The sequence below is a fragment of the Schistocerca cancellata genome, chromosome 4 (assembly GCF_023864275.1).
Source record: "Schistocerca cancellata isolate TAMUIC-IGC-003103 chromosome 4, iqSchCanc2.1, whole genome shotgun sequence".
Classification (NCBI taxonomy): Eukaryota; Metazoa; Arthropoda; class Insecta; order Orthoptera; family Acrididae; genus Schistocerca; species Schistocerca cancellata.
The window spans coordinates 819,210,248-819,223,484 of record NC_064629.1 but is presented as its reverse complement, the minus strand read 5'-3'; positions in this window follow the sequence as shown (position 1 = coordinate 819,223,484).

Here is a 13,237-nt window from a genome sequence, read left to right as displayed (position 1 = left end):
TTCACCTTACCCGTCACTTGTGTAATCTGACCGTTCCATTTGTGATCATTTCGGATATTCACACCCAGATACTTGACGGATGTTACCGCTTCCAAATACTGGGCATTTATTTTGTACTTGTACATTATTAATTCGGATTTTCGCTTTGTTATACACTTAGTAATATTGAAGATAACTGCCAGTCATTACACCACGCATTTATTTTCTGCAAATCCTCAATGATTTGTTCACAACTTTCGTGTGATACTACTTTCCTGTAGACTATAGAATCATCGGCAAACGGTCTAATGCCGCTGTCAGTACCATCAAACAGATCGTTTATGTAAATCGTAAAAAGCAGCGGACCTATTCCGCTGCCGTGGGACACACCTGATGTTACGCTTTTTTCTGTTGAAGTCTCGCCATTCAGGACGACATACTGCTGCTCTCTGTCTGTTAGAAAACAATCTATCCAACCGTATATGTCATCGGATAGACCGGAAGCGCGCAGTTTTTGGAGCAAGCGGCAGTGTGGAACTGAGTCGAACGCCTTAAAGTCGAGGAATATGGCATCAACCTGGGAGCCGGTATCTAGAGCCTGTTGTATATCATACAGAAAGAGGGCCAGCTGTGTCTCGCATGACTGCTGTTTCCTAAAACCATGCTGGTTTCTGTAGATAAGCTTCTCAGAGCCTAGCAAGGTCATTACGTCTGAACATAATCGAATGACTGCGTGTGAGATCGCTCTCTAAGTTTTTATATATTTTTAGGTTTCAGATACATATTTTAACGGTTTTTGTGATAATATTTACTACATAAGTGACTTATTAGTGGTTTCTTCATTCACCTCTGCCTTTCTTGTGTAGTGACCTGATATTTGTGGGTGTTTCGTATCGAGAAACGTAACCTCTTAACTGTGTTTACATTCCGCGCTGACCAGTTGCAGCTGTAGCGGCGCATCGAAAGCTAAGTACTAATTAATTGTTTGTGTATAGTGGTTTATTTAGGAACTTTAGTAGTCTTCAACCGGTGTTTTTTGTGTTTTCTGGTGAAATAATTTCAGAAGAACCATTTGGGAACTGTTTTCAGCTTCGTTACTGTGTCATTAGATATTTGATTCTCTTTCTGTATTAGTCTTTTGTTATATTCACATTTGTTGTTTATTAATACTGTTAATAATAGTAGTTACTTCCCTTGTAGAGTAAGTTTGTGATTATTGTAGTCAGGTTTTTAACATCTTCTTATTGTAGTAGCGGAACTTAGAAAAAGTAAAATTTCACCATGAGTGAGAAGTGTGGGCTTTGCCGTAGGTTCGTGAGTAGTGGATTGCGGTGTGAGACTTGTTCGAAGTATTTTCACTGGGGGGAATGCAGTGGGGAAGCCAGTGGGCATTCTGGTGAGATCCTCTCCTGGAACTGCAGGTTATGTAGCAAGAGTAAGTTGATAAAGGAGCAGGAGCGTAAGATCTGTGCCCTTCAGGTGCAGTTGAAAAACGCACAGGAGGAGCTAGATAGGATGAGGAGGGAGAAGGGGGTTGGGGAATGGGAGCTGGCTGTTGGCAAGAGATCTGCTAGGAGAAGAAGATTTTCAGATAGTTTTACTATTGGTGTTTACAATAGATATGACCAACTGTCTGAGTCTAGTAGAGAGGAATCTCTAGTAGCTGTAGATGTAGGAAGTATGCAGCAGACCTCAGTAGTTACGGTGGCTAGAACAGTTGCAAAGTCGAAGCGGAAGAAGAAGGTTCTGCTGTTAGGTAGTTCTCATGGCAGAGGTGTAGGCCAGCAGTTGCAGGAAGTGCTGGGGAGTGAGTACCGGGTCACCAGCATTGTGAAGCCTAATGCAGGATTGGCTCAGGTGACTGTTAACATAGGGAGGTTATGTAGGGATTTTACTAAAAAGGATCAGGTAGTGATTGTGGGTGGGGCTGGTAATAGTATTGATAGGGATGGGGGGTATGACATAAATGGTGACCTGGAAAAGATAGCCACTCAGACTGGCAACACGAATGTGCATTTCGTGGAACTGTTTCAGCGTCACGATCGGCCTCATCTTAATACAGCCGTCAGGCGTAATAACATGAGACTTGGGGGTGCGCTGATGACAAAAAGCATGGGTCACATTTCAGTGGTGTCGGTGGAGTCTATCAGCAGGACGGGTTTCACTAGACATGGCCTGCACCTCAACAGGTATGGGAAGGGAAGGTTAGCAAAGCTTATAGGTGACAGCATAGGTGGGGTTGGTGGGATCACTCAAGGGAAAATTCCTGCAGTAGTGGGTGTTAGAGCTGCACCTTTTTTAGATTGAAGTCAGCTGATAGGTATTCCTGCTTAAGGGAAGTCTCTCTAACAAAGGAACCACTTTTGACAAAGCTTATGTATCCGAGTAATGAGGGAATTAGTATATTTCATCAAAATATACAAGGTATTAGAGATACAGTTAGTGAATTGCTTATAGATATTGACTCTGAAATTATTGGTATATCTGAACACTTCTTAAATAAGGAGATAATTCAGAGGCTTCCTTTACCAGGATACAGGTTGGCTGGCAGCTTTTCGAGGAGCTTTTTGCCGTGTGGGGGAGTAGCCATATGTGAAAAACGGCATCCCATTTGAGTCAAATGATGTTTCAAAGTACTGCACTGAAAAGGTCTTTGAATGTTGTGCAGGTGTGGTTAAATTTAATGGAGCTAAACTTCTAACTGTTGTTATTTATAGATCCCCAGACTCCGATTTCACAACATTTTTGCTAAAGCTAGAGGAGGTTCTTGGTTCACTTTATAGGAAATACAAAAAGTTAGTTATATGTGGTGACTTCAATATTAATTGTGCAAGGAAGAGGATTCTGGTAGACCTCCTTAATTCATATAATCTTATGCAAACCGTATTCTTTCGAATGAGAGTGCAAGGGAACAGTAGAACAACCATAGACAACATTTTTGTTCATTCCTCATTACTAGAAGGGCATTCTGTTAGCAAAAAGGTGAATGGCCTTTCAGATCATGATGCACGAATTTAAGTCTAAAACATTTTTGTGCTGCAACACGTGTTAAATATAGTCATCAGCTGTTTAGGAAAGCTGATCCAGTTGCTGTAGAGACCTTTGTAAACCTTATCAAGGAACAAGAGTGGCAAGATGTTTATAGCGCTGATGAGTAGACCATAAATGTAATGCTTTTCTCAAGACTTTTCTCATGCTCTGTGAAAGTTGCTTTCCGTTAGAACGTTCAAAACAGGGTACTAGCACAAACAGGCAGCCTGGGTGGCTGGCTGACTAGAGGGATAAGAATATCTTGTAGAACAAAGTGGCAATTATAACAAAACGTTAGAAACAGTCAGAATCTAAATGCAGCAGCCCATTACAAACAGTATTGTAAGGTGCTTAAAAATGTTATTAGGAAGGCAAAAAGTATGTGGTATGCAGATAGAATAGCTAAGTCTCAGGATAAAATTAAAACCATATGGTCAGTCGTAAAGGAAGTGGCTGGTCTGCAGAGACAGGTCGAGGATATAGAACCAGTGCGTAGTGGGAATTTCCGTGTTACTGATAAGTCGCATATATGTACAGTATTTAATAATCACTTTCTGAATATAGCAGGTGAACTAAATAGAAACCTAGTCCCAACAGGGAATCATATAGCGCTCGTGGAAAAAAGTGTTCCGGGACTGTTACCTGAAATGCTCCTCCATGATACTGACAAGAGGGAGATTGAGTTAATAATTAAATCACTAAAGACCAAGAACTCTCATGGATATGACGGGGTATCTAGCAGAATACTGAAGTATTGTTCTATGTATGTTAGCCCAGTACTTAGCCATATCTGTAACTTTTCCTTTAGGAGTGGTCGGTTTCCTGACCGATTAAAGTACTCGGTAGTGAAGCCACTTTATAAAAAGGGAGACGGGGATAATATTGACAATTATAGACTTATTTCTATGCCATCGGTGTTTGCTAAAGTTATCGAGAAGGTTGTATATACAAGGTTACTGGAGCATTTAAATTCACATAATTTGCTGTCAAATGTTCAGTTTGGTTTTAGAAATGGTTTAACAACTGAAAATGCTATATTCTCTTTTCTCTGTGAGGTTTTGGACGGATTAAATAAAAGGTTGCGAACGCTAGGTGTTTTCTTTGATTTAACGAAGGCTTTTGACTGTGTTGACCACAAAATATTACTGCAGAAGTTGGACCATTATGGAGTAAGGGGAGTAGCTTACAATTGGTTCGCCTCTTACTTTAAGAACAGAAAGCAGAAGGTAATTCTCCGCAATATTGAGAGTGGTAGTGATGTTCAGTCCCAACGGGGCACTGTTAAGTGGGGCGTTCCCCAAGGGTCGGTGCTGGGGTCACTGCTGTTTCTTATTTATATAAATGATATGCCTTCTAGCATTACAGGTGATTCAAAAATATTTCTGTTTGCTGATAACACCAGCTTGGTAGTGAAGGAGCCTGTGTGTAATATTGAAACAGTATCAAATAATGTAGTTCATGAAATAAGTGCGTGGCTTGTGGAAAATAATGATGCTAAATCGCAGTAAGACTCAGTTTTTACAGTTTCTAATTCACAATTCAACAAGAACCGATATTTTGATCAGACAGAATGGGCTTATTATAAGCGAGACGGAACAGTTCAAGTTCCTAGGCGTTCGGATAGGTAGTAAGCTGTTGTGGAAAGCCCATGTTCAGGATCTTGTTCAGAAACTGAATGCTGCTTTATTTACCATTAGAACAGTATCTGAAATAAGTGACACTTCAACACGAAAAGTAGTCTACTTCGCATATTTTCATACGCTTATGTCGTATGGTATTATTTTTTGGGGTAATTCTTCTGATTCAAAAAGGGTATTTTTGGCTCAAAAACGGGCTGTTCGAGCTATATGTGGTGTAATTTGGAGAACTTCTTGTCGACCCCTGTTCAATAGTCTGGGAATTCTGGCATTGCCCTCACAGTATATATTTTCTTTAATGTCGTTTGTTGTTAGCAATATTAGCCTATTCCCAAGAGTTAGCAGCTTTCACTCAGTTAATACTAGGCAGAAATCCAATCTGCATGTGGAATGCACTTCCTTGACTCTTGTGCAGAAAAGAGTGCAGTATTCTGCTGCATCCATTTTCAATAAGCTACCACAAGAACTCAAAAATCTTAGCAGTAGCCCAAACTCTTTTAAGTCCAAACTGAAGAGTTTCCTCATGGCTCACTCCTTCTATTCTGTTGAGGAGCTCCAAACTGAAGAGTTTCCTCATGGCTCACTCCTTCTATTCTGTCGAGGAGCTCCTGGAAGAGCTAAAAAATTAAGCAAATTACAGTGTTACATTGTTGATTTTCTTTATTTAAACATACGACTTGTCACCTGAATATGTTTTTTTTATATTTCATTTTATCTGTTTCTAATATCGTGTTATAATTTCATGTATTGACTCGTTCCATGACCATGGAGACTTCTCCTTAATTTGGTCCCATGGAAGAATAAATAAATAAATAAACTAAATATGTTCCATGATTCTACAACAAGTCGATGTCAGTGAAATCGGCGGGTAATTATGTGCATCCGATTTTCTACCCTTTTTATAGATTGCTATGACCTGAGCCTTCGTTTTCCTTCAGGTGGGATGCAAGCTGTGGGAGGGGGGAGAAGATTTCTGCCGATTTCCTCCATCCTCTTCAGTCTTCTACTGCTGCACACACAGCTGTCTAATCCGTAGAACCATTTCCTCTTGTACAACTGCAGACAGAGATGACAAATGCCAGAACTGGCCTAACAACTGTGTCATAATGCCTTCGAAGCACCTTTCTGCCTGTCCACACAACAACATTAACTGCCTTTCTACGAAAAGACTTCAATTACTACAACAGAACTGTTTTACAAATACAACCTAAAAATACATATTAGCAACTATTTACATTATAGACCTTCAGCAGCCAGGACTATACTTGAATGTCAGAAGATTCAGTCCAGTTGAGCACTTCATCAGATGATTCATGAAGATTTTCGATACCACCAGAAAAAAGTCTGTTAACGCACTCATTTACAGTGTGGCTCATTTTCTGAATATCATCACAGTCACATGTACTGTCAGTGCAAATGCCCCACTTTTGCGTTTTGTGTTCGCACATACCTTCTCCAGTCAGGAATCTATTGAGCTGTACCCGCACCTCCTTGGGATGATGAAAGCCTGGGACTTTAACAATTGGGTTGTTAATAAGTTCGTGATATTCGTGGCTTGCCACTCGCTTTTCCATTCAGAGTCGCAATTAAATCCAGTGTACGGCATTTGAACACCTTAATACACTCCTGGAAATTGAAATAAGAACACCATGAATTCATTGTCCCAGGAAGGGGAAACTTTATTGACACATTCCTGGGGTCAGATACATCACATGATCACACTGACAGAACCACAGGCACATCGACACAGGCAACAGAGCATGCACAATGTCGGCACTAGTACAGTGTATATCCACCTTTCGCAGCAATGCAGGCTGCTATTCTCCCATGGAGACGATCGTAGAGATGCTGGATGTAGTCCTGTGGAACGGCTTGCCATGCCATTTCCACCTGGCGCCTCAGTTGGACCAGCGTTCGTGCTGGACGTGCAGACCGCGTGAGACGTCGCTTCATCCAGTCCCAAACATGCTCAATGGGGGACAGATCCGGAGATCTTGCTGGCCAGGGTAGTTGACTTACACCTTCTAGAGCACGTTGGGTGGCACGGGATACATGCGGACGTGCATTGTCCTGTTGGAACAGCAAGTTCCCTTGCCGGTCTAGGAATGGTAGAACGATGGGTTCGATGACGGTTTGGATGTACCGTGCACTATTCAGTGTCCCCTCGACGATCACCAGTGGTGTACGGCCAGTGTAGGAGATCGCTCCCCACACCATGATGTCGGGTGTTGGCCCTGTGTGCCTCGGTCGTATGCAGTCCTGATTGTGGCGCTCACCTGCACGGCGCCAAACACGCATACGACCATCATTGGCACCAAGGCAGAAGCGACTCTCATCGCTGAAGACGACACGTCTCCATTCGTCCCTCCATTCACGCCTGTCGCGACACCACTGGAGGCGGGCTGCACGATGTTGGGGCGTGAGCGGAAGACGGCCTAACGGTGTGCGGGACCGTAGCCCAGCTTCATGGAGACGGTTGCGAATGGTCCTCGCCGATACCCCAGGAGCAACAGTGTCCCTAATTTGCTGGGAAGTGGCGGTGCGGTCCCCTACGGCACTGCGTAGGATCCTACGGTCTTGGCGTGCATCCGTGCGTCGCTGCGGTCCGGTCCCAGGTCGACGGGCACGTGCACCTTCCGCCGACCACTGGCGACAACATCGATGTACTGTGGAGACCTCACGCCCCACGTGTTGAGCAATTCGGCGGTACGTCCACCCGGCCTCCCGCATGCCCACTATACGCCCTCGCTCAAAGTCCGTCAACTGCACATACGGTTCATGTCCACGCTGTCGCGGCATGCTACCAGTGTTAAAGACTGCGATGGAGCTCCGTATGCCACGGCAAACTGGCTGACACTGACGGCGGCGGTGCACAAATGCTGCGCAGCTAGCGCCATTCGACGGCCAACACCGCGGTTCCTGGTGTGTCCGCTGTGCCGTGCGTGTGATCATTGCTTGTACAGCCCTCTCGCAGTGTCCGGAGCAAGTATGGTGGGTCTGACACACCGGTGTCAATGTGTTCTTTTTTCCATTTCCAGGAGTGTATACTGGTTACAAGCCAGCGGAGAGTAAATCTTCATGAAAAGGAATAGACTCAATTTACAAGCTTACTGACTAAAATTGTAGACAACCACCTTTCATCCAAGTTGAGCTGGACAGATGCCCAATATTCTTGATGGCAGCATGATCATCTGCATTGCTGTCAAAACGTTGCAAGCATCATCGTAGTTTTCGCAGTACCTTATGGATCTGTTCACACAAAACAATCTTTAGCTATCTCAGCTTTGAAAAATAAATTCCATTTATCTATAAGTATCACACCTTCAGTTTTACATTTTCCAACTTTAAGGTGACTACAACTGTTGTATCAACACAACGAAACTTGTAAGATCACATTCAAGGGTCTTACATACACATACGAGCATGAGTCTCAATTATTAGTCAACACATCACCTTAAAGGAGTGCTGCACAACACTATTCTTGCAGAAAAATTGCAGCATTTATGTGCGGCAAGGCTAGGGAAATGTCGCAATCGTGATACAGTACACATATTACCAGCGCCTTGTCTCGATGTGTTCCCAAAATTGCGCGCCAGTGGTGTGTCAGCGAGACATCGACGACAACGGCGTTGCATCAGTGTGATGCTGGTATCGCGTGATTGCAACAGTGTGTTACAACAATAAACAATTGATCAAAGAGTCTTCTCACTGTAGAGCACAAAACTCGACTGATGCCTACTGGATGAGATCAAAAAAGGAGTGGGAGAGAGCTCCATTCGGATTCGACGACCTTCCTCTCGCCTCCCCCTCCCCACTCTTCCTCACCCCTGGGTGACCTCGCCATGTGTCGATAGTGACCTTCAACATGCGAAGCTGTAATATGACACAAGCCAAAAAGTGCTGACAGATGATTAGTCAGCAATTTGCGCCAGAAAAAACACTGCCCCTCTACATACGAAGTATGGCGTTTTTATGTTCATTATTTCATTTATTATAACATAATTGTTGTTGTGTTATTACAAGCATGTATGTGCTAGATTTACACATAGTTATTTAAGTTGAATTGCTAACTTCAAGAATATTGTGTTTAGTATCATTGGAAACATGAGCAAGTATGCTTTTATTTAAAATATATGTCTAGTTTGTGGGCTTTTTAGTATTAAAATGGTGCTCTATTTCGTGCATTTTCTGACATTGTAAGGAAGTCGTGTTTTTGTTGGAGGTACCTCAAGTCCTCGTTTGTGGGAGCGTTAGGTTGCTGGTAAATGCCAGCAAGTGGAAGAGCTCTTGGATGCAAGGGAGAAACGAGAAGGGCACCTCTGTATGGGCAATAAAGGGATAGTAGCCAAGTTTTACTATGATGTCAAGCTATAGAAGGATATAGGACCTGATAATTTAGTTTAAGTAATAGGAAAGTTTTGCAAAACTTCTGGTCTGGGGCATCAAAAATGCAGTCTTTGTAAAATTCAACTACAAGTGGGATTTCGAACTTTCGAAGAAGCAATGAACTGTGAAATTATTAGGGACTTAACTAACTTTCATGATACATTTTACATAACATCGACCGCTGTTTAATATTTATTATTCTATAAGCCTTTTAGCTATGTTTTAGGACCACCGTTTCTGCATAATGTTGCTTTATTTCTGAATAAATTATCAGATTTATGCAACTTTAAATTCGTGGTACCGCGTACATTAATTTGCAAATGTTTCCCAGTTATATCATTTCTGATCATTGCTCATAACTACAACTTATCGTTATTAATTAACTTGCATAACTTGCTTGTGCTTAATTTATTAGAACTTAAGATCACAATTTACAACACATTATCAGATAGGTTCGATATCTTAGCTATAAAATTAAACTAAAAAGTCCTCCTGAACAGGCCATGAAGACCCAACGGTACCGACCGGCCATCGTGTCATCCTCAACCCATAGGCGTCACTGGATGTGGATATGGAGGGGCATGTGGTCAGCAGACCACTCTCCCGACCGTATGTCAGTTTCCGAGACCGGAAGATATCTTAGCTACTGGACTTAAAGATTATGTGTGTGGCTCGATCCTACAACATCAACGAGCCTCATTTTCATTTAGAGCCATACACAGTCCAATACCGATTCTTATTGCTAACTCACATACCTTGGTGTAGAGAAGAGTAAGAAACTCGTAACTCGCAAATGGGGTTTTCCTCGTCCATTATGTCTCAAAAAATTTGATGTAATCTGTAATGGCGTGTAGCGTGGCCAGTTTCCGCTAGAGCTTTCTCTAACCAAAGAAGATTATTCATTTTCTAACAGGTCAGGCGTGTGGACCGGACTGCAGAAGAAGCTATCAACAGAAAGTGAGTGGACATTTTCAGTGGGACGAACAAGAATATAACAGTGCAGTTGTAATATGTGCATCCAACCAATTACGTCAACATAACTGTATCCTTTCTGACTAACCTGTGTAACAATAGACTACAGTCATTCCCAAATTTTCCATGTGTGTCCCAAGACTAAGTTCTATCATCACGACTTTAGCTCTTACATGCAGCTGATGTGCAAACACCACAACCTCCCTTGTACTTATTTCAATATGATGATGACACAGACATTTTTCATCTATCCAGCCCTCCATTCATCCCAGCAACCCCTCCAACTCCATCCGAACGACTTCACATACCACTGTAACCAGTGGTAGTAGTGCACTGAACATGTGAAAACAGAAGCAATAATTATAGCAAAAACCATTCAAGCATTCCGTCCTCATCCCCCCACCTAACAGACCACAACCATCCAATCTACATAACTAAAATAGTAAAATATCTAAGACTGCCACTCAGTCGAAAAGTAACCAAGAATACCCATCTGGCAACCATCCAGAAGAAAGCTCACAGTAGATTAGCCAAACATGGCGACTAAACACCACAGCCATCATCAGGGCCCCATTTCTCATGACCTAAGAAACGGCGAAATATGCAAGCATTTATGACATAAAACTTATGTAAATATGACCTTAAAAAAGAAAATGTGATTTTCTATAAGTTTATTTAAAAATATCCTTACTGATTTCCTTATATACGACGTAATACAAAATTCAGTTCTAAACAAATTGTGAGTATAGTATTTACTTCTTACAGTGTTTGAAACTAACTAGCACTTATTTCTGAAACAGCTCTACAAACACTAAAACCCTGATTTTACTACTGCACACCACTTGTATAAAGTATTCCAAATTACAGTATTCATTCCACCCGAGTAATTCTAGTGCTGCCACCGGCTAAAGCGCCCAGCTGTTTGGCACCCAGGCCAATACGATGTACGCATGACTCTACACTGTGCTCTACTTGCTGCTATAACAGTTCAAAGATATTTCTAATTCTTCGTTGGTTTCCTGTATCAGTTTTTCAGACCCCGTTTTCCGCCGTGGCTATGGGCTGATTTCCGAAATTGCCTGTCTAAATTCCAATAGTTCCTTTTAGTTATTACGACGAGCGGATCTTCATCCAGACAGCTTTGAGTGTATGTGGTTGACATAGAGCTTTCGTATCCGGCGCAGTGAACTTCATTTGACAGTTTCGCGTGAGTGTTGTTTACGGTTTTAATAAAATTATTGGTGTAGCTTAGAACCATACCTTATTATGTCTATAAGATAATTGTTTAATTAACCACCATTTTTCTTTTAGGTAATTTGATGATGCCTAACCACGGTGGAACGCGTTATTTTTAAATACAAATAACTTTGCAACCCTGACTTTTATTTTAGATATATTCCAAATTAGTTAACACGTCCTTTCAATCTTCAGTTTCCGCAAGCTGCACTGGATAACTCGGTCCATTTTCAGGTTTTCCATTTTGAAAGAACTACGATTGTCGCTGAGGAAGGTTTTGTACCTAGAAAAGCTCCTCTCCACATCATAGGGCGTCACAGGAGCGTTTCTGAAGGTGGCAAGGTCTCTACACGCCATCTTTGTTTCATTGTCTTCGAATGTTGTGGCAGTCCTAGTAAGACTGTCGCTAATTTTGCACATTGTGGAACATACAGGACTCTGCTAGAGTACACTCGACGCATATCACTCTGCACATGTTGCACAATATCCAGGGAGTCATACAGTTGAGTAACAGCAGCTTCTAGTCCTCTGTTACCTTCCTCTGTTACCTTTTGATACTACTGAAAAGTTGGCGTTGATGTATGGCATGTTTCCAGACAAGGCATCTGCAAAGACCTCTTTCACAGCTTCGATAGCACTTGATTCATTTGCTGTCAATGTCACAAAAGATTGCCTTTGTTGTGGTGTAGTTGGTGCAACAATACTCAGCAGCTTCAAGCCAAGAACCCCATCGGGTAAGAACAGGCTGAGGGGTAAGTGGCGGTGAAGCTGCTTGATCCTTGAATTTCTACACCTGTAGTGGAGCTTTCACAAAGATTTTCTTGCCAATGGAAATTAATTTGTCCACATTAATTTGAACGAACTCTGTGTAACGCATGCGCAGGCCAAGTGACACATGCCATACCGTGGCGTGTACAAATCACCGAAAAGTAGCAAAACGTTCTCTCAGTTCACACCATCCGGCTACAGTAGCTTCACAGGGTAGTTAGACAGAATGGCAGTTGTCGAGAAGTTTACTCTCTTCAGAGCTTCACACGTTAGGAGACGCAGTCCTCCAGGCCCAACAACATTTTTAATATGACGCCCAACCACATCGGTGGTTTCGTCTATAGACCCCAGACCTTTTAGTCAGCAACACTATTTCGTATATTGTTGAGCACCTCCTCGTACGCTACGGTCGCAGGTTCGAATCCTGCCTCGGGCATGGGTGTGTGTGATGTCCTTAGGCTAGTTAGGTTTAAGTAGTTCTAAGTTCTAGGGGACTGATGACCTCAGAAGTTAAGTCCCATAGTGCTCAGAGCCATTTGAACCATTTTCGAACCTCCTCATAGCACACAAATAAATACAGGGTGTTTCAAAAATGACCGGTATATTTGAAACGGTAATAAAAACTAAACGAGCAGCGATAGAAATACACCGTTTGTTGCAATATGCTTGGGACAACAGTACATTTTCAGGCAGACAAGCTTTCGAAATTACAGTAGTTACAATTGTCAACAACAGATGGCGCTGCGGTCTGGGAAACTCTGTAGTACGATATTTTCCACATATCCACCATGCGTAGCAATAATATGGCGTAGTCTCTGAATGAAATTACCCGAAACCTTTGACAACGTGTCTGGCGGAATGGCTTCACATGCAGATGAGATGTACTGCTTCAGCTGTTCAATTGTTTCTGGATTCTGGCGGTACACCTGGTCTTTCAAGTTTCCCCACAGAAAGAAGTCACAGGGGTTCATGTCTGGCGAATAGGGAGGCCAATCCACGCCGCCTCCTGTATGTTTCGGATAGCCCAAAGCAATCACACGATCATCGAAATATTCATTCAGGAAATTAGAGACGTCGGCCGTGCTACGTGGCCGGGCACCATCTTGCATAAACCACGAGGTGTTCGCAGTGTCGTCTAAGGCAGTTTGTACCGCCACAAATTCACGAAGAATGTCCAGATAGCGTGATGCAGTAATCGTTTCGGATCTGAAAAATGGGCCAATGATTCC